The sequence below is a fragment of the Rhinolophus hipposideros genome (genome assembly GCF_964194185.1).
Source record: "Rhinolophus hipposideros genome assembly, chromosome: 13".
Lineage (NCBI taxonomy): Eukaryota > Metazoa > Chordata > Mammalia > Chiroptera > Rhinolophidae > Rhinolophus > Rhinolophus hipposideros.
Window position 1 is genome coordinate 71,430,279 of NC_138059.1, and position 22,437 is coordinate 71,452,715.

The following is a 22,437-nucleotide window of genomic DNA, read 5'->3' on the forward strand; positions in this document are numbered from 1 at the left end:
CTGGGGAGATAACTTAATACAATTAATTTTCAAAAAGTCCTGAGGGGTGGTCACAAAGTCTAGAAATCGTGACTACATATAATAAATGGTATATTAATGTTACCTTACAGCCCACAATATGTTCTAGAAAATACATGCCTTTACAATTATAAAGTTTCCAGACTTTACAATCTACAAAATCAACACTTAAATGCTTTCACTGCAATTAGAAAAGCTGAACTCCCCTCCCTTTACAAATCTGCCCTTCTTTAAACCACAGTGAAATCTTTAGTTTTCTTTTCCTTTCAAGCTTGCCACTGAAGTTCCTCTTTTGCTTACAGATGCATTCAGGCACGGATGGGGGGCCATGTTGCTTTCACAATACAATGCCTCTGCCTGGCACGCTGTGCACCCCCAGAGGTGGCCCTGAGCCCGCCTTCCACCGTCAATGATAGAAATGAAACTGACCACCAATATCAAGCAACCAAACGTCCCCCGGGAAAACCTCTACATGAAAATTCACCTCTCTGGACAGTTACCCCCTCCAATGGCAATGCACGCCCGACGGCTGCTGAGGAAGGTCACCTCAGGAAGGGGTGTCCATCCTCTAACGATTTGTCACCATCAAAGGGGCAATCTACGCTGCGACATCATGGTGTTGTCTGAAAATAAAAACACCTGCCTTTGCCCTGCTGACTCTGCATGTGTAATAGTCAGGCTGCAGGGGGACCAGAGCCCCTCCATCAATGCCAACTGTGCTCATGCTGAGACAGGCCGGTCACAGCTGGAGTCCCGGGGAGCGTTGGTGGGAGACAACACGCTGAGGACCCCACCCCAGAGGGGCAGGGGCCAACAGAGGGGCGTGGAAGTGCATGAGAAGGGGGCACCCCGTTCTGGGAGAAGTTTTTCTTGCTCCTTTTAAATGCTCTTCCTCTCTACATATTCCCTAGGGTGGTGGGGCGACGTGGTGGTGGTGATATGAGCTGAACTGTGTTTCCCCAAATTCAGGTATTGAAATCCTAACCCCCATGACCTCACAATGGGACTGTACTTGGAGATGGGTTCATTAAAGAGCTGATTGCATTTAAATGAGGTCCTTGGGGGTGCTGATCCAGTAAGATGGGTGTCTTCATATAAAGAGGAGACTGGAAGACACAGAGAGACTCTCGAGGCACACGTGCACAGAGGGAGGATGACAAGAAGAGGTAGTGAGAGGACAGCCACCTGCATGCCACAGAGAGAGGCCTTGGAGGAAACCAACTCTGCAGACTCGCTGGCCGTGGCTCTCCAGCACCATGGGAAAAGCAATTTCTGTTTTAAAGCTAGTCTGTGGTGTTTGGTTAGTGATGCCCTGGAAGTCAGGCCAACCTAAACTTTATTATAGAATTAAATCTTCCAGATAAATGCACTCAATATGCTATCAACAGAAGAAAATAAAGCTTCCTCACACTTTCAGATGAGAGCAGGGAGGCAATTTATTTAAATAAATGTATTTTCAAGCCGGCTTTTAACCAAGATTTCTAATTCTCAGTGTGCTTTTCGCTCAGCAACCCTCCTCCAGCTCTTCAATACCATTCTCATAACTCTCGGCTCAAGAGGCACTTAAATAAATCATGGCAACAGAAAGCATAATTTTCTGTGAGGCCTAATAGGTGGCTTTCTAGGCCTACGGGTGATTGGAAAAAAATAAAAAATGCTACCCCAACCCTCTTAACTAGTATAGAGAAAAGGCAAAAAGAGACCCAGGAAACTCTATGAAGATTAAATCTCTCCTTTGCAATATGCAATATATATCCCGCCCCCCATTTACCCCAGACTTAAATTCTGCCTTTAAGGAACAAAAGTAAACTTCTCTTTCAGAAAAGAAAAGTGAGCAAAACAAACAAACAAACAAACAAAAAAACATTTCTGGTTCTAGCTTAAGATGAGACAGACATATTGAGTCGTGGTTTTGAGAGAAGGACCACGTTCATTCATAAGGCACATTAACCCACGAAAGTTTTCTGAATGTTGCAGGGTGACCTCCCATTTTCGGGCACACAGGGCACGGCTATCTACAAAAAGGGACAGATTGCTTTGCAGTCACAACATGCTCCAGCCGTGTGACCTTGGGCCAGATGCTTAATCACACTGAACCAGTTTCCTAATCTTTAATCTGGGGAAAGCACACTGCTCTCACAGGGTTGCTCTGAGAATGAAACGGGATTCTAAATAAAGGAACAGCCCAGTGCTTAGACACAATGGTTCCTTAAAAATTGGTCCCTGGACTGTGCCTCAGATACCGGGAGACTTGCTGATGGAAACCTTGGGTCCCGCTCCACGTCCCCTCGGCCGGGATGGGTCGGACATGGACATTGTAACGAGTGAATTAAGGCTGTGAGGCCCGATGTGGGTGTGGCCAGAGGACAGACAGTGTCCACGGCCAGGATGCCAGCATCCAGCCTGCTGCCTGCTCTGCTCCAGGATCTGAGTTCCGGCCGAGGCCCCAGCGTCCCTGCCTCTGGGCCCAGCTCACCATCTGTCCTGCTCCAAAGCAATCTTCCTAAAACACACACCTGTCCCTGCGCCAGAGCCCCCACCCTCAGCTTTGTCTACCGGTGGCCCCTGGCTGCTCTGTCCAGGCTGCTGTCTGCATCCAGCCAGCCCTGCTGCTTTCATTCACATTGCACCTGGAAGGTCACCTCTTCGGAACAACTCTCCTAACTGCCTGGTCACTCCCAATAATGTCAACACACTTGACTTCTCCACGTAGAACCTAACACCTGCTGGTGGAGGTGGCTGGTTTCTCCCACCGGAAGGTCAGCGTACGGAGCGCGTGCTATCCATGGCCTACCACGGTGCCTGGCACACAGTAGGACCTCCACAAACGTAGGCAGAATAGATAAACACAGTATTGAATCACTGACCTGCACACTGGGAGCATGAGGCTGACCGAAAACTCACGTGTCTTACAGGCAACAGGACGGCCGGGGTGGGGCGGGGGCAGGACTTGCTCTGGGCAGCACATGTGCTCAGAGAAAGTTGACAGAAATCCAACTTCTGCCCACTGACCCATGACAGAAAGCGGGCATCTGAGCCATTCCTATAGCTTCACGGAAGTTTGCAAAGCGAAGCGTTTCTTTTTCATCTTTCTTTGTTGGCACAACTGGGGTTCCCAGGAGTTTCACATGGGGTCTTTAGAACACTTAGCTGTGCGGACTTATGGTCCGCACAGGTGGTTCCCGAGAACCACCTCACTTAAACTTTCCGACTTGCTGATAAAAATGAAAGTATTGTCTTCGGAACAACACATCCCAAACAATAAAGCAGCAGGGTCCAGAGAGAACTGGAAGCCCGCTCGTGTTCTAACAATTGTCGGCCCCTCTGGGAACCGCGGGACAATGGGGCACAGCCAACGGCGCCTGCGTGGCTCTCGGCAACACAGACCTGCATCCCGCCCAGGCAGTGGGCAGAAGGGGCTTTGTAGAGAGGACGCCCCGAAGGCCTTTCTGCCCAACTCCTGGGATCTTCGCTGTGGAAGGAAAGAGCAGAGACCCATGGGCATATTCAGAATAAAAGGAAACTGTGACTAGATGAAAGTTCAGTTTGCACAGTGGCCTCCCCTCTCCCACTCATTCAGGAAAACTATATTCTACACAGTAGTTTCCCGAAAGCCAAGGCCCTGCCACCCATCTTTCTAGTCAGGGAAAAGCGACGTGAAAATCTCCACTTTGGAACTTTGCTTGGTTCTCCTGCATATTGCCATCAGTGATGAGTGTCAAGGGGGTGACAGTAGATGAGGGAGGTGGGCGCGTGCCTTGGTTTCCTGAGATTCCAAACTGCTGGAAGGCAGGAGCCAAATGCTGAAAGGAACGCCAGGGCTTGGTAGCCAGCCTCCCGAGACAAGTACACCCTTGGCCCCAAATCGTTTCTGGCCTGTTGGGGACACATGACGCCCCTTCAGCCCGGGATTTACTAATGAGAACACAGTCTAAGGGGGACAAGTGGTCCCACCCGCAGGGTGGTGTAGGTGCCACTTCCAGAAACCCATTCCCGAGCTGAAACTGAAAGCAAACAGAGGGATGAGACGCTGTTGTTCAGTGCTTATCCTTTTTCAACCTTCCCTGAGCCTCCTTCCACAGTGGCTCATTGTCTGCAGTGACAGATAGGTGCCATGCCCTCTACACTGGGGCTGCTCAGTGACGGTGGCATCGCCTGGGACGAGCCCCCACCCCCGGCACATGGTAATCACAATGACGCGGGGACTGGGGGGTATCACTGTGTGTGAAAGCTCACCCGCTGATGATCTCAGCAGCCAGAACCAGCGCTGCAAAGGCAGCTGGAGAGAAAGAGGGACACAAAGGTCAGAGGGACGAGGTGGTCCACGCCGACACCTTGGGAGAGCATCCCCAGAGCACAAAGAGGATGGGGGGGCTCTTTAAACGAGGGAGAAAATGCGGCACTGACAAAGGGAGGCCCCCGTGAGCTCTCAGCTCTTTCACAACAGGAAATGTGGTAACAAGAAGCCATGTTTGCAAACACAGGAAGACGCTTGGCAAGAGGAGACAGGTGCAAAACCAAGACAGGAGACGTGCAGCTCTTTAAAGCTGGGAGCTAGGAGAGAAAATGATACTTGCAAAGGGGGTGCGAGACGTGTGGGGAGACTGTGAGCTGCAGCTGGAGGAGGAGGTGCGTGCCCACCAAGACACCCAAGAATAAAGGCTGCAGTAGGAAAGGTGGGTACGTACTTCCCCGACCGAATGGCAGTGAGTCAACGTCTTTTCACATTGATGGTTCACCTTTAGATGGAAATGTTGGTGTCCCACTTGAATCAACTAAGTTGGGGGCGGGAAGTAACAGATAGGAGCACGGTGGTCCCTCGTAGCTGCTCCTGAGAGCCTGTCCAAGAGCCCAGATTTACCAGCCCTCCACTCGCCTGGGTGTTAGCACACACGCCCTTTAAGACCTTCTTTCTGGCAAGAGGCTGTTTTGAGTCTTCTGGAGGCAAAATTTTTGCATGTCCCCATAGACATGCAACTTTCCTCTGACACTCATGCAACACTACGCTCTGCTGTCTCCTCTAATTTGCAGAAATTGGGTTGCCTGGCTCATCAGTGGGTTCCACGATCTGCAGTGTGTTCAGTCTAAGTGACATCGCCATGAGAGCATGCATGGTCACCCAGGACAAAAGCCAGTTTCACTCGTGGACTGAAAATATTTTTCAGGAGGTGATGAAAAAATGTATACACATTTTAAGAAAGGAAAACTGTATTAAAATTGTCCTACTCAATATATACCGATAACAAAAGATGACTACAAGTCACGTTTGACTTCTGCAATTATGAGAGGTGCTCAAAGTGGTTCCCATCAGCGTCCAGACACTTCTGATGATGGCAAACTACTGCCTGAGCAACGTTGACCAAAGTGCCACGTGGCAACATTTTTTTTTGGCACCCCCGGTATTCACTCACATTCTTAGGAGTGCATGGAAACCAGTTAAAACCTACTGCCAGACAGTTACAATTTCCTGAGTGCCACCACCGGAATCTGAAAATTAACAGACATGTAGAATTTATGGTTAAAAAACTAACAAGGCTTGCTAAATACCATCAGGCAAATTATATAAGATGATCATGTAGAATGTGTAACAAATTGGAACAAGTCTGAAATGTCTTACTTTGGATGGGTGTCCCCATTTCTAAGTGTGACTCCAGTGAAAAACCCTATGCCATTTTCTTCACGTCTTTTTCTTTCTTGAATTTGAAATATCTTCATCTCAAGAGAATTGGCTCGAATGGATTCTCTACTTTGGTTTTCATCTCCTTCTATAGTTGTTTAGTTTCCACTGCCCAAGACTTTTGTGATGGGCGTGAAGGGTTACCAAGCATGAGTCTGGGGCTACCTGGAGTGACAGCTGCCATGGTTACCTTAGGAATTTTCTTCAAGGATGTCTTTTGACCCAACAAAACCGTCTTCACCATCCGGGACCCTGGGCTTGGGGGGCTGGAGTACAGGAACATGGCTGCACTCCAGACCTATGTAGCAGGAAGTGAAACCTCCCACCACAGGCGGCAGCTCTGGCTGGTCATCACACATCCATACCTGGCCTTCATCCACTGACGCTGAACAGCGAACTTGGCATTTTGTCAAGTCTGGTGGGAAGTTAATGAAAGAAAGACAAGTACACCCACGGCTAAGCTTTATGAACGGGCGTGAGGTGGGGAGCTGCAGGGCGGGAATGGGAAAGAGGAGGGAAGCAATTATTTGAAATGAAATATCTTGGGATACGTTGAGACAGGCTCACAGACCTTTATCCACAGTTCTGAAATGCAAAATTTCTGAATACAGAGTTTCTTTGTTACTTTGCTACCCAAGAAGTTTGCTCCGAAAACTGCCGTGAACTGACACGAGATTTATTTGGTCTTTTCCTGTCCAACTAAAGGTAAATATTCATCTACTTTGCTACAGAACTTACTGTGTTTCCTGAATCCCATGGGAATATTACATGACATGCAGTAAAAAATACTGTATTACCTTTCGAAAAGCTGAATTCCGAAAGACATTGGGCCTCAACGCATTTGGCTAAGGGATGGTTGATGAGTACACAACTCCCCAGACAGGTGAGCTCTCTGGAGTTAATCCTGCAGGTATTTACCTGACCGCAGCTTTCCAGTGATTTCTATGACATTATTCGAGTAGACAGATTCACCGGGAACAGAACAGGACAAAGCTGAAAAAACAGGCCTTTTTTATACCCCATACTTTTAATGTAGCACCTGTGCTACAGTAACCACATGTGCTTATCTTCTCCTTTCTTGCATTTTCACTTCATTTGTCTGAGAGTTCTGACCACTAAGTGTACCCAAACCTGCACAGTAACATGCGTCTGGCACAGGTAGTAGGAAAAATATAAACATTCAAATACGAGACTTTTATGGCATGTAAATTATCCCGCAATGGCGAGGTTAAAAAAACAAAAACCTAATATCTTAAATTTCTCACGTAGTGCTTTTTATGTCCACACCTCCTCTTTTTTTGCTGATGTTTTAAATTAGTACCAATTGAAATGGGAGGATAGGAGGACAAGAAATGGGACCTACTAATGATTATTAAGGGAACATGAGAAATTTCACCCACAAATGACACATTTTACATCTAGGCAGAGAACATGATTTCTTCCAGATATTCCCTTATAGTGAGCAAGTGAAATCTAAAGCATTTCTAATTTTCACATGTCATGTAGATCTCTCTAATTACAGGGTGCAGTGTACTAAGCAGTAGTATTTTATGTCTCAGTCTTCTTGCCAAGAGCGTGTAAACTCCTGAACGCTGGGACTATGTCACAGACTTCACTGTAGTATTTTCAGGACTTAATAGGTGTTCAATAAATGATTATACCAAATGCAATGATTTCTTCACTAGAACCGTCTAACACATTTGCTTGAATAATATAAAGCAAATGAAACAGACATTCCCTACCTAGATCAGGGTTTCTCACCCCAGCACTACTGACATACTGGACCAGAGTTCTCCCTTTGGAGGCTGTTTTGGGCACTGTAGGATGTATGATAACATCGCTGGCCTCTACCCATTGGGTGACAGTAATAACCCCTTCCCCAGTGGTGACCATGACTTCAGACACGGCCAAATGTCCCCTGGGGGGCAAAGCTGCCCCTGGTGGAGAACCACAGCTGGACACAGAGTATAAGACAGATCAAACCAAACTGATCTTCCACAACCCCTTTCACGTTCTCACATCCTGAAGCTGGTGAGGAACATGGAGAAAGAAAAGGCAGCTGACGAGCAAAGGACGATCCTCTGACCACAGGCCTTGGTATGTTCTGGGGAGATGAAAAGGGCAGGAATTGGTTTTTTTCTCTTTGTAACAGTGTAGATGCAGAAGGCTTGTTCTCATCCAAGACTGACAATTATCAAGACATGTGGAGCTGTGAAAATACCCACGAGAAGGGGCCAGACGCCAAACGGCCTGTGGCTATAAAACAGTCTAAAGGAAACATGTTTGTGGCCAGCTTCGGGCTGTCTATTGCAGATTATATCTAGAACAATTTTGAAAATGCTACTGGATATTTATTAAAAGAAAAGATTCATAACAATTCAGTTCCTGACATGCTACTATTAGCAGGTAACTCAGGCGGGTGGAAAGGTTAAGAACCGTGGTGGCAGAAACCATTAAATTAAATGTAAGTTTAATACTCTGGTATTTCATTTTCTGCAACAACCATAGTGGTTAGCAATCCTGGTCCAAATGCCCCATCACAAAGCCTGCAAAGCTGTTCTCCATATCGTAGGCTTTTAATGAGACTCCCGATTTTTCGTGTCGATTCTACCTGGGCCGTACTGAGCACTTCCCATTGATGCTCAAGTGTAAGAGGTCCATTTTGGGCAGAGTGACTATTATATAATAAAGCAGAGAAAAAAAACCACTCTTCACACCCTCCAAATATTTATCAAAATTTAATATTTATCAAGATTTAAATATTTATCAAGATTCATAATACTTGACTCCAATGCATCTTTCCTTTTTGTTTAGGAATACAAAGGAGGACACTTCTAATCTCAAAAGCAACAATTTGGGTACCATAGTGACACCATACTAGCTTTCAGCCATTTCTGGATTTCTTATCAACCTGTTACATAGAAGAAAAAGCCACAGTAGACAGGTACGTGTCAATTCCTAACATTTGGAAAGGAAGCATATCTTTTTAAATCCTGTTTGTAAAAACATTTACATTTCTCTCTGTGTGCCTATTCAGTAAACATAAGCAGGCTGAAGACTCTGAAATAGTAAGCACGTACTCCCTAAATCCACGAAGAGAACGAAAATACACAATATGCAAAGGCACTCCATTCAATCAAGCCCTCACTGTACACATAATTATGGTATTCAAATCAGATGACTAATTTAGACATGTTCTATGGTGTCAAGGACACATAGCATAAAAATGGCTGAATAAAATTCAATAGGAAGAAAAAAGAGGCAAAGGCAATTTAATTACTCTTTTTTTAGAAAATGAAAACGCCTAGTACATAATATTAAAATATATACTCATGGCAAAGTTAGCAGGAAATGCAGCTTCATTATTCATCTTGGTAGTGAGCAATGCACACAGCAGTGACAAGCCACCACCACAGAATACTAATTCTGAACCCTCGATTATCATTTTTGCATTTGGATAAAATCGGGATACATGAGGCATGAAATGACCAAATTAATTTTCATGTTACTTGACTTGCGTTTCCTCACATATTACTATAAATGTAAAAATGCAATAAAATCATGTAGAAAATACCATATTACTTTATGCTGTTATTTAAAATTTTCGTATGCCGGTATTGTGATTTCTCAACTTCACTGGATGAGCCTACCACGTGTAACGATAATTACTAGAACTAAGATAGTTGCCTAATGTTTCTATAAAACTTTAGAAAATTGACAAATGTATGATTATTTTAAAAAATCAGCTCTAATAACAAAAGATCTGCCCACCCAATGTCACAAATGTATAAGCCCTTTTGGATTCAATTTGTCCTACCATAGCTAGAATGTAAAATTGGCACCATAAAGCTTGAAATTGAGATTTAAGGATAAGCGCTGGTACCAGCATTTTGCTGCTTTGCTAGAAATTGCTTTTATCTGGAAACTGTCATTTAGCAAGGCAGAGAGAGAGAGAGAGAGAGAGAGAGAGAGAGAGAGAGAGAGAGAGAGAGAGAGAGAGAGAGAAAATATAAAGATAAAGAAGCCAAAAGGTAAAATAAGTAAAATGTAGCGTCATAAACTTTTCAGCCACAAAATTCCATGTACATGTCATGATTCTCACACTACTGAACATTAATAGCTAATATCTGCTTCAAGAGTAGCAGCAATAACTAAATCATAATTATAGAATATCAGGGGCCACAATACAAGTTGTAAAATTAAAACAAACCCTTTGGATTTATCCTGCATCATTTTACACTGCTTAAGCAAAAGACAAATGCTTTAATCTTTAGCCTTAAATGGGTAACATGATAGCTGCTTTGGCAAGATAAAGCAAGCTGCATCACTTAATGTATTTGGAGAACACAAGAAGTATGTCATAAAAGGAAAACCATAGCTTAAACTTAATGTGGCCGATTTTTATTTCATGTACACACACAAAACGTTTCTCACACGCAACAGTCATGCCAACAACTGAAAAAAAAAATTTCCGTTGTAGCACCAATGGCAAGTTCAACCGTAACAGTTTTGCAGTTTAAAATACTGAATCCTTTTATGTCACAACTCAGGTGCTTATCGTAAAGCGTTTAAAATACGAAAAAAGATGTTCATTTGTGAAAAAAGATTTTCCCTCTCAGTCTGACTTAATCACACACATTTGCATCCAATACAGCGACTGAGGCCGACTCAGTTTCTACTGTCTTTGAGCGGATTAATAAAAAACAAAATCTCTTAACTATTCCACCCCCTAATTTTTCTTTAGTAGCTGTTCATGAAGATACAGGCAACGTGATGGCGTCGCAAGAACCCAGAATTTGAAGTCAGACTGCCTCACGTTGGGTCCTAGGAGCTCTGCCACGTACTTGCTGTTACCTCTCCAACGTTGTCTGAACCCTGCATCTGAGTTCCCTCGTCTCCATAATGGACGTGATCCTGCCTCTGGGTCAAATTAAAGGACCAAAGGAGCAAGGACTGAGATGCGTGATATGAACTCAAACACACGGTAATTTTTTCCCACCATTCCCAAACACTCCGGTTTGTCTGTGACGTAAGGAGGCCTCTTTTTACAAGACAAATGAAAATGATAGGAAACAGTGATTCAAAGGTGCAAACCCTCTAAAGATGCGATGGTCATGATAAAAGCTTAGTTTTTGTAAACTGCCCGGTAATGTCATATATCACTTTCCCTTACCGTGTGCTCACTCATGTGTACAAGACATGCCAGCTTTGGAGAACCAAGCACTTTATGCACCAAAAAAAGTGGTTCTTTCATTCTTCCCACTTTCCCAAGCACGTATGCCCTGCTGTCAATGAAGGAGAAAAATGAATGAAACAGGAAAGCAAGAAATGACAGTTCTATCCTATACCCAGCGTGAGACCCATGGTCATGAGTTTATGGCTTATTTCTTTCCTTTACCCCTATCCCCGCCCTCCTTCCACATAGTAGGTCTTCATGTTTATTGACAGGCACTGAAAGTCATATGAGAAACAGCTTCCACCATCTATGGAGATACAAGCAAGTTAATAGACCTGTGTGTCCCTTTGCTCCCTGCCCTTCTGCCCTTTCCTTCCATTGCATTCCTCTTGTCAAGCGGTGCTCTTTCCATCGTTCTGCTTTGCCTCTGGCTTCTGCCACTTCATCTCACGGTCCCATCTCCTTTCCTTCTGCCTGCCACCTGGCCGGCATGTTTGTTTCCATTCCACACGTTCTCCTGGGCAGATCCCAATCTCCATAACTTCAAAATGCGAACCTAGATTTCCAGCTCAGCCTCTGTCCTGAATGCCAGAACCCCAGGCGGGCAATGTACATGTGTCACCCGGTGCCTCCCAGCACATAAGCCCACAAATGAATCCGTCATCTTCCCCTGCAAACACGCCATCCTCATGCTTTCCTGACCAGTGGTCCTCTGTCCATCTAATGACTCAAGCCAGAGCCCCGGGAGTCACCCTTAGACTCACCATCCCCTCCCCGCACTCCCCTCCTCCTTTCCCCCCTTCTCATCAGTCTGAGGTCAGACCTTAAATCGGCACCAAGATTCAATGGCTGATTTACAGGCTTCTCTTTGCTGCCTCTGCCCTACCCCCAGCCCCATCCATCCTTTACAAAACACCCAGACTGACCATTCTAGAAGAACAAGCTAAAAGTGCTCAGATTTGTCCGGACAAACACAGACCACAAGCGCCGCTGTGGGCTCCAGCCTCACCCACCGCCCTCAAGGAGCACGAGTCACATGGAAGGACCAGCAGCGCACAGACAGCCGCCCTGACCCGTCCCTTCACTGCACTGTTCTCTGCCCCCTCTGCTCAGAATGGTTTCTGCCAGCCTACTCCATCGTCAGCTGCCATCCCCTCCGACTCGCTGTCCAGACTGGGATCCAGCCGGACCTCCTCAGGGAGAGCCACCCCCCCGGAGAGAGGGAGCCCTGCAGAGCCCAGCATCTTTCAGGCACTGGTTACAATGCACCTCGTTTCCCCTCAGGAGAACGACATTCCTGAGGGCAGTGACAGGACTCTCCTTCTGTCTCCGGTGCCCCATCCAACAACACGCCTAATACGAGATCAACAGACGTCGTGCGAGTGCAGAAATGAGTCCATATCACGCCCACTAAATTTGACTCTAACGCTGCCCAGCTGCTGTGATGGATTATGTGTGAAGCTGAGGTTTGCAGCTCTCCTCAGAAGCTGTCAGGGGAAAATATAATAATAAGGCTACTCTTATTACTGGTCGCAATTCCCAAATGCTGACTGCAGAGATTGTGGTGTCCTGTGTGTAGCTATGTGACAGACTGGGTTTTTATTTATTTATTTTTTTTCCTAAATTAAAAAAAAAAATCATTGTCCTTGTGTGGTTTCATCGCCTCTGACTAATAACGTGGGCTGCCTCAAAATGAAAGTTTTCCCATAGCTCCCGCGTGTTCATCCACAGTGGGGGTGATGGATGGATGTGTGCCGTTGGCAGGGAAGGGCTGGCAGAGCAGAAGGGACAGTCAGTAATGACAGAGTCACCAGTACAGTGAGACCAGATGCCCCAGCACGTATCGGGTCACCTCCATGCCTTAGAGAATACATTCACGGAGGGGCTTATGTGTGCAACCTGGGAGCTCCCGAAAGACTCCCTTGACAAGAGAGCAATGCTGACCAAGCCACACCTTTGGGGACTTCTAGAAAATCAGTGCTGATCACTTGCGAATGAATACATGACATGAGATGGAGAAACTGAGTCCTGTGAAATTAGAGGGGAAGGTACAACACTACTGCTGATCAATTAAAACGTCTTTTTTTTTTTTTTTACTTGCCTACTTTGTAAGGTTCTTAAGGTTTCAAATGCTCTTAAGTAAAGCCTCCCCCTCATGCCTCCACCCGTGAGGCCAAATTTCCCTGTCCTTTGCCGTAAGAGCTACACTTAGAAAACTGAATTTTTCATAAGTTTTCAGCCACTCATTGGTTCAAAACTTGCACGATCCTGTAAGAGCACAGAGAGGGAATGGCCGAGAAAACAAGATATGCTAAAATATTATGATAAAAATAACAACTCAAACCCCAGGGATGTGAAGAACTCACTGAATGAATGTTGGCTCCTGTGTAAAATCAAGAAAAAACAGCGATGAAGTGGGGCTCAGGACAAGGGTTTTGAAAATGTTACAAGTTGGTTTTGAATTCTGTATTGGAGAGAGGACTTACCACGTGCCTCTGCACAGTTAGACAGGCTATAAAGCAGACACACAGACTTGATACAATGTTCCTATTCTGAGACAACATATTTGAATCTTACTTGTTCGACGTATGGATTCATTTCCTTTAAAAACTTTAGTCTCATTGTGAATGACACACAACGCTGCTGCAGTGTATTCATTACTGACACTTTTTTTTAAATTGAAATAAACTTTTGTTTTTTTAAATCACCCAACAAAATCTCAGGTCTGTACACGTCCCCTTTCATCAATGAGGATGAAGCAAGTCTATGACCCCACACACAGATAAAGTGAACGTGCCTCTCCAGTATGTCCCCTTATCACTTGAAGGCTTTACACTTCCTCTGTCACAATGCCAGCACGTAGTTTTTGTTTTTGAGCTCGTTGAATGAACTAAGCTGAAGCTCTTCCTCCACGAAGATGCGGAGAGTGACTGACACCTGGGCAGTCAGTGCCAGCTCTCCCACCGTCCCTTCAGCCCTGTCCCAGCATCCTTGTGGGGACCGAGTGAGACAGAATAGGATTACTCTGAGAAGCGCGCCACAGGACATGTATGCAACACCACCGAACTCTCACGAAGGCTCCCAAATTGTAGGCAGTGGGTGCTCTGTAAAGACTCGTCCGACAGCCCTGGGCTCCACTCTTGGCTCCGAAACTCACTAGTGTGATTTGGGCAAGTGTGCTGGCCTTTCTGGGCCTGTTTCCACTTGCAAAAGAGGATAATAAAGTAACTACCACAGAAGGTCAGCATGAGAATTACAGTAAATACTGCATGTAGCGTTCTCAGCACGGCAGCCAGCACGTGGTAAGTTCCTCTCTGTGTGTGATTCATTCCCAACTTTACCCAGAAGCACAGCAGGAAGGACTAGAAACGTGGCGCGTACATCCCACTCAGACCTGTCTTCCTCCCCCCCTCGCTCTGTGCTCTTGACCTCAGCAGTGTCCAGCCGGGACGGCCTGTCTCTGCCACGTTGCCCATGAACTGCTCTGCAACCAGGAACCTGTGCTCGCCCCCAACACACAGCTCATGGATGGAGGCAGCAAGAACCCTAGAAATACCATCAGCTCCTGACACCCCAAGCCCAAAGTGAAGATACTGCAAACGAGGAGAGTAAATATCCTCATTCACTTACGTCCACATCCAACGTAGCTTGGATTTAGTGTCCATGAGGACAGCCAAGAGAAAGCTGCACGTCAGAGGACAGGTCTTTGAAGATGTGGAAGTGGCCACAGATACGCCGATGAATAGATATCCCAGACAAGAAGTAAAACAAATATAGGTACGTTCTGAAGAATTCCGCAAAAGTATGTTACGGACCCAGCTCGAGTCACAAAAGTGATCGGGGAAGATTTTACTACAGAATAACCCAGAACGGAGGAGCATTGGAAATGTGAGTAGCTGATAGAGAAAAAGGGAATGAATGCCTGTACTCTGGAAAGGAGGGCTAAACCTGACGTAGAAGATATCTCAGAGAGATGTGGAAAGCCTCGGTTGCTGACAAGACCTTCTGGCACACTACCTGAGAGACTAGTTTCTTTTTAAATTTTATTATTTGATTGTATTTAGTTTATTTTATATCGGGATATAAGTGACATATAAGGTTAAATTAGTGCCGGTGTACCATGTGACGACTCAGTAATTTGTATTTGTTGAGAAATAAACACCGCACTATGTCGGTTACCATCCGTCACCACACACAGTTACACATTCTTCTTCTTGTGAGGAGAACGTTGAAGGTCTACTCTGTTAGCAACCTTCAAATATACAACAGAGTCGTCACTGCTAACTAGAGTCTCCATGCTGTACAGAGTTCTGATTTTAAAAAAGAAAGCCAACGTAGAACATCTGCCGTGAAGTACTGTCAGTGGCAGGAGACATTAGCTAAGAGGTTTAATTAGATATTAAATCCGTCTGTTGCTTGTGTGCGTTACGCAGCCATCCGCTTTTCATATCTAGAAAAGAGAGTCAGGGCTTGCCAACGGCTAGAGCACTGCTCAGTATCTGGGGGATAACCCAAGGCAGCCACAAAGCTTCCGTGGCCTGTCCAGCATCCCCACGCTCTGGTGGTCCGGTAAGATGCCCAACAGGGCGTGGGCCAGGTTTGCACGCAGTGCTGCTCACACAGGACCCGATACTGCTCCCAGAGACACGGGTCCAGAGGCCAAGTAGAAGCAAGCTCGCTTCACGTGAGGGAGATGAATTACTTCCATTTCTGACGGTACAATACCATATGCGGCAAAGGGCCAGGCCCCTCTCTCTCTGCCCCTGGGAGTTCTCCGGCTGGGATTAAAGTCATGCTCAGGCATGACCTGGTGCTGTCTGTGGACGGATTGCTGCTGCAGGGGGGCTGTAGGCTGCACGGAGCCCCCGCAGCCCCACCTGCAGGCAGGAAACCAAGCGGGGACCAGCGTCCTCCCGGGGAGCTGTAACATCCCACATCCCACCTTTTTTTTTTTCTTGACTCACTGACTTTATGAAGAAGGAAGTAAAAAGCAGCTGAGTCCACTTGAAAGGGAAGAAGGACACCCACTTCGCCTGCTGGTGCCCCCACGACTTGCCCAGGTGGGCGAGGTATTCAACAATACCTACGATGGTGATAATAGTAGATGGAGAGCCATGGTGTGAGTGCTTTCAGCACTCTGCATCCTTTCCTGCATAACCTAATTGTCCCCATCTGTAAATTGAAGTTAATAATGCACCTATGTCATTACATGATTGTGAAGATGAAAGGGGAAGAGATGGAGAAAGCACCTTGCAAGTAGGGGCAGCAACGTCAAAAAGAACAGGGTTTGAAACAGACAGACGCAGGTTAAAGATCCCAACACTGACTTCTACTCTTTGATCTTCCCGAGCTTTGATTTCCTCATCTCCAGAGTGCACGTGGAGCAACCCACCTCAGCAAGGAACTGCGAGCGCCGGCAGGTCAGACACCAGCCGGCATCTGCATTACTGGCAGGCGCTCCTCTCCCTTATTACACGTGAGCTGATTCTGTCCACCTCCGTCGCCAGGCAGTCAATGTCGTCCACGGTCTCCACAGATGCATTTCTTTCCTAACAATGGTCATTTGACCCAGTTTACTGTGCCAGACACTGGTTTTTCAACCATCTGTGAACTTGTTTGCTCCTCACTGCAATCCAGCGAGGTAGGTGCTCCTATTATCCCCATTTCACAGATGAAGACACTGAGGCACAGAATTTAGGTCACCTGCCCAGATTCAAACAGATGATACCAGAGCCGCTAGCCCACTTCGCTAGTCTGTCCCCCTCACAGTGATGCAACAGGGCTTTTGGAAGCCACCTGTTTGAGATGCCATCCCGGATGTTTTCTCTTTCAGACATTAAGCGGTGGACGCTCTCACAAACTACAATGTGTGTTGACTAAACTAATTTTTCAACTTTTGAAATAACAGTGTGTGTGTTTTCTTTAAAAAAAAAAACCCCAAATAAACTATGACGTTTTAAATGAGGTGCCTATAACTAGTTCATCTTGTTCCATATGCTGAGATACCGTAAATAAAAGTACTTGTTTCTTTAAAGATTATCTAAATAAACCTTACATTAAAATACACCCCTGAGTTGCGGTTTACACAACTGTATTACAAGTCCAAATTAAAAACTACATGTACGGCAGTCGTAATGTTATGTGTTTGGTTAAACCAATGACTTCTATGCCAAATCATCTGAATATTCTCCTCGTTTCTAATATCCTCTGTCTTAGTAACCGCAGTGATGGATGGTATTTCCAAGTATTCCTTTTACACATTTAATCAACCCAACTCCTAAACATCAATGATGATAACCTACTGCTCTACTTGAAAGGAATCTCTAGAGGAAAGATGAGAAAGGAGGGTGAAAAAATTCCATCCTTCAAAAGAAAAAAAAAAAAAAATTTCCATCCTTCAAAGTGGACCGGAGAGCTACCTATATAAATCATGCTCTTTGTTTATTAAGACAATTCAGTCCATCAGTACACTTAACTTTCAGACTCAACAATTGTCTGGCACGAACAATTTCCACTTTTTCTAAAGACAAAGGGGATGTGTTCAGAAGTGGTCCTCTGCAAGCTCCCCGCACAACGCGTGCTATTTTTAAACATGATTTATGCGGCTAATTCCTGGAGCTGCCTTGCAAAATTTAGCGGGTGTTTTCCTCGCGTGCTCCCTCGTAGGAGAAGACGCTGCAATCTGAAGAGAGCACGCTGTTTCAGACTGCAGGCTGCTCCATACCTCACGTCAGCTTTTGCATTCAACACTGTTGGAGCTGGACCTTAAACAAATGGCCCGGAGAGCCACAGCTGCAGCCACTGCAGACAGAGCGCGTATCCCCCGCGGGAGGCTTACGTAAGACGCGCAGGACGGTCAGGGTGAAACGCAAGTGTCATCTGTATCCTATTTCTTTGGGACCTGCCCACATTCTCAAAGTGCATGAAACTGCGTGAAATCCCACGGACAGAGCGGGCATCTCGTCTGATCTGCCTCGGAGCAGAACACGCTGGGTGGACGTGTAAGTAAGTTGCTTTTCCCGCAAAGGACTGGGCTCCAATGGTGGAAACATGGGCCACGTCGGCCCCAGGGTCAGAGAAGAGTGGGGTGCGCAGGAAGCCGGGAGGCCTGGCGAAGCGCGCATCGCGGTGAGCCGTGGCCGTGGGGAGTCTCCCAGGGGTCAGCCCCCCGGGGACTTCGGGCAGGGGTGACAAGACCCGTGCCGCCCTCCCTCTGCGCCCCCCCATCACACACAGGGCCAAGAAGCTGGGGACACGCGACGGCAGCAGGCGACGCGCCCCGCGCCCGTGTCCTCCCACCGCGCGTCTCCCACCCGCACGTCCGTGGAGGCCGGCGCCCCCCGCGCGCCGCGTGCGCTGCCTGCCCCGGACCTCCCGCCCGGCGCCCCGCTCACCGAGGTGCCGCCAGCTGCCCACGCGGGGAGCTAACTCAGGAACGCCTGCCTGCGCTTCGCACGCCTCCTGGAACTTCAGAAACTGGCGTCAACTCCCGGGGCGCCTGCTCGGGGACCGCGCTCGGCGCGGCGCGCGGGGGATGCTCGGCGCCGGCCCTCGGCGCGCACGCCGGGGGGCGCGTGGGGGCCCCGGTGCCAACGTGCCCAGGCGCTCGCGACTGCACGGGGAGCGCGGCCGGGGAGAAGCCCGGCGCCGGAGCCCGCACAGCCGCCAGCCCTCGCCCAGGCGCGATCACATCGTGGGCGCCCCGGCCGGCCGGAGGGCGAGGGGCGCGGGCACCGCAGTCCGCACTGGCCGCGGCGTGGCGGAGAATGACAGCGCCGGGGAGGAGCGGCCGTGCGCGCGGGCGCCAGTGCGCAGGAGCCCGCGCGTCACCGGGGGGCGGGGCGAGCGGGCGGGCGGGGCGGGGCGAGCGGGCGGGGCGGGGCGGGGCGAGCGGGCGGGGCGGGGCGGGCGGGCGGGGCGGGGCGGGGCGCGCGGGAGGGGCGGGGCGAGCGGGCGGGGCGGGGCGGGCGCGCGGGAGGGGCGGGGCGAGGGGCGGGCGGAGCGGGGCGAGCGGGAGGGGCGGGGCGAGCGGGCGGGGCGGGGCGAGCGGGAGGGCGGGGCGGGCGGGGCGGGGCGGGGCGAGCGGGCGGGGCGGGGCGTCCCGGCGTCAGGTTTGGGCCCCCGGAGGCTTACCGGGTGCCGCGTCTTGCCTGCTTGCCACAAGGGACTGGGTCTCCTGCTTCACATCTGGGAAGCCTACATCGGTGTGGTTGGACTCGTTTATCTCCAGAGTCCATTGTCCCTTCCAAACCACTGTTTGCTCTAAGCAGTCCTTAGGGCCTGGGCAAGCCATGGAAGCCAATGTAACTCAGGTTATAGCTTAACCCATAGAGGTCTGGAATTGAGTGGACGATGGTTCTCTGTCTTGCCTGCCTCGTAAAACAACTTGGGAAGCTTGTAAGAGCCCTTTGCCCTGGCTGCACCCCAGAATCTTGGGTTGCGCCCAGGTATAGTAGGTTGTAAAGCTTCCCAGGTGGCACAACAGAGCATCTCAAACCTTTACGGAATGGCAGAATCATCTGGGGATTTGGTTAAACTGCAGGTTCCGACTCAGTAAGGGGAGAGTTTTCATTTCTAACGAGCTCCCCGATGATGCCAGGTCCCGACCGCCCCATCCTTGCTTCTCAAAGTGTGGTCTTGGAATCAGGATCAGAGGTTCTGAAGCACTGGTGTGCTGAGAACCACGTGAGTCGCTTCTAAAACATGCAGAGCACATTCCGCACTCCTCGTGGTTGTGGTTCAGGTGCTGGGCAAAGGTGGGGCTCTGGAATTCCTTTCTAGATGAGTCTGATATGGGTGTTGTTTGGGCCAAACTTCAGGGTATGACCAGCCACCTGAAGTTGGGAATAGACGTTTGCAGTGAAAAGAGCCAAGCTGGGTGGAGCGCTCAGGACGTTTGGCCAAGTCAAAGTCCAATTTCAACTGGTGCTTTGTTTGGCTAGTCAAAATTTTCTACAATGAACATGCGTTCCTTAGTAGGAAATATATAAATTATATGAAACACACATATGCTTTACAAATATCATTAAAGGGGGCTTAAAGTTATCATTAGGAGGGGAGGGGTCGAGTAGGGAGCAGAGGGACGGGGCAGAGATGTTAGATGGCCTGTTCACAGTGCATTGCAGAAGGAAGGGTACCTAGAAGGAAACAAAGCTTGGGTTCCACCTACAGCCTAGAGAGACACTCCTTGGAGAAGAAGATCTAGAGTCTAGGCTGGGCCTCCTCCTCGTACCACAGGGTAAAACTCAGGTGTCTGAGAGTTTATGAATGTGAGCATCACATACATTCATCGAAATCTCACAACAGTCTCATCAATTGGATATAAAAGATGTTCTGCCCATTTTATAGATTCAGAAAAGGAAGCTCTGGACATTAGTTAACTTGCACGAACAGTGGAATTTGAACAAGAGTGCAGAGCTGGATGTCGGATGTGGCTTCTGTAACTAAGGAAAGCAGTGAGTAAGATCTTACAAAGAACATGGTGTCTGTGTTTACTATTCACATCCTTGAAAGCCTGTGCCTAAATGCTGAGTGAGAAAGGCTTTCATTTTTGTAGGGAGGAAATGCATCTTGTGTCTGGTTTTGCGACTCCATGATGCAACATGTCATTCTAAGACCCTCTCAGTCGTAGGACTTTGCAGCTTCACAGAGCACGTTTCACCCAGAGGCTCAGAACATAGCACTCATATTTTCTGGTGTTAAGTGTCATCACCATCCTCATTCAAAGAAGCTAGTGCTGTAGACAAAAATCCAGGCAACAACAAGTCTCAAGCCCCTGTCCTTTTCCTCTGCTCTCCTTTCTACAAATGACGTCCTGAACACTGTTTTTCATACCAAGATCTGCCGTCAGTAAATTAGAACCAAATGTATTTCAAAGCCACTCCTTTATAAAGAACCGAAGTGTCAGGCATGGTTCTTGTGCTTGTGATAAATGCTATGGACTGTATCTTCAACCCGAGTAAAGCTTTGGAAGAAAGTGTGTGATGTTTATATGCAGTCTCCTAACTGAGAGGTTTGCCTGGGAATGCTGTACTGTAAATTATGGCCTACCCACCTTTATCTTTCTGGCCAATGTAACTCTTCCATTAGAGCTACTCTTCCGTGCGATTATGAAATGCATATTTTAAAAAGGAATGAATGCCTAATTAAAAGAGAATTCTCTGTGGATGAGGGAGCTGGTTGTGGAATTTTGTTAGCTCAGTTTTTAATAAGAAAATATTTTTTAAAAACAAAGGTAGCATGATAGTCGTGTTGGGACTTTTAGGAGAAGAGTCCATCCTGTTTTCTTAGGTGTTGGAATCTCCAATCAAAATATTTATCTGTATGGTCTATGAGTTCATTTGCATATTGACTTTAAGAAATCCAGGATTTAATTATATAGAAAGTTAATTAGTATGTCCCACTGCCATTGCATTTTGAGCCACTATTCTTGGCAATAAACACATGAAGTGTGTGATGTTGGATTCATATTGACTGTCAATACTGACTGTGTCTGATTTAGAATTTGTTTCTCATTAGCTGCTGTTGTCTGGCAGGTATAGCTGCTACGTTTTTTTTTTTTCACTCTCTCTGAGGTCTGTATTTCTTCCTCATGGGTCAGCAAAACCTGCTCTTTGGCTGAGAAATTCTTCATTCAATACCTCTAAAAGACCCAAGAGTGAGGCTATCAATTATCCAGGTCCTAGCAACTCCTTTGATCCTATTCTCTGCTCCTTCAACAAGCTGTACCTAAAACAGATGTTTATTCATCCCTTTCTGCTAAGAATCACAGGCTTCTCACAGAGCTGAGAAGTTTTGGCCCCCCACATTCTCCATATGCGTTAATTACATTTCTTCATCTGTTTTACTCAAAGGGAGATCTTGAACCTGAACATCTTCCCACCTCTGCCTACGTCATTGCTACAGTCCAGATAAGAGCAGTGGGGAGTCCAAGGTGACTGGCCAGGCTGTGCGAATATGGAATTAGATTTCACTAGGGAAAAAATAAGGTTGCCATGAAATTTAACTCAGGTTATGCTGGGTTCTTGGACATGGTTTATTATGTTTGCCTTGTTTGAACACGGGCAGCTGCTCGTAACTTTCTCTGGAAACCATAACCAAATCCATAGTGGAGCGTGGGGTGGGGCCGGGGGAAGGGATAGGGAGATTAACATTCTTTTTTTTCCTGAGAAACTTTTGAAAACTATTGGAAAGCCGAATTCCTCTTGCCCTAACTCAGGACACTTACAGAGTGCCTGAACTTCAAATGTCGACTTCTGAATGGTTTGTTCTAAATAATTTGTTTAGAACTCGGAGCAGTCAATATAATGGATTTTCAGGCTACCTCCAGAATGTTTTTTAAACTCATGACTCAGTTAATGTAGTATCCACTGTAACTGCAAGCCTGAAAGGAAATAGTGTGAGGATCTGACCCAGTGGTAAGACTGGGATTTGGGACTGGAGAGGATGGAATTTAGGGTCCGAAGAGAACGCCTGGCTATGGCTTGTAGTGGCTGAGGAGCAGAAGCTGGTGAAGAACGGGTATCCGTAGCCTCTGAGAGAATGTTGGGAGAAGTATGGGCTTGTG

The 22,437-nt window shown here is 47.3% G+C and overlaps 1 protein-coding gene across 1 annotated transcript in view; it reads right to left on the minus strand.

Annotated features, from left to right (window-relative positions):
- PAG1 (phosphoprotein membrane anchor with glycosphingolipid microdomains 1) overlaps positions 1–18,699 on the minus strand; it is a 104,478-nt gene extending 85,779 nt beyond the window's left edge. The window contains exon 1 of the mRNA XM_081069840.1: positions 18,266–18,699. The gene's annotated coding sequence lies outside the window, so the exon portion shown is untranslated. The remainder of the gene's footprint in view (positions 1–18,265) is intronic.
- Positions 18,700–22,437: the final 3,738 nt, after the last annotated feature.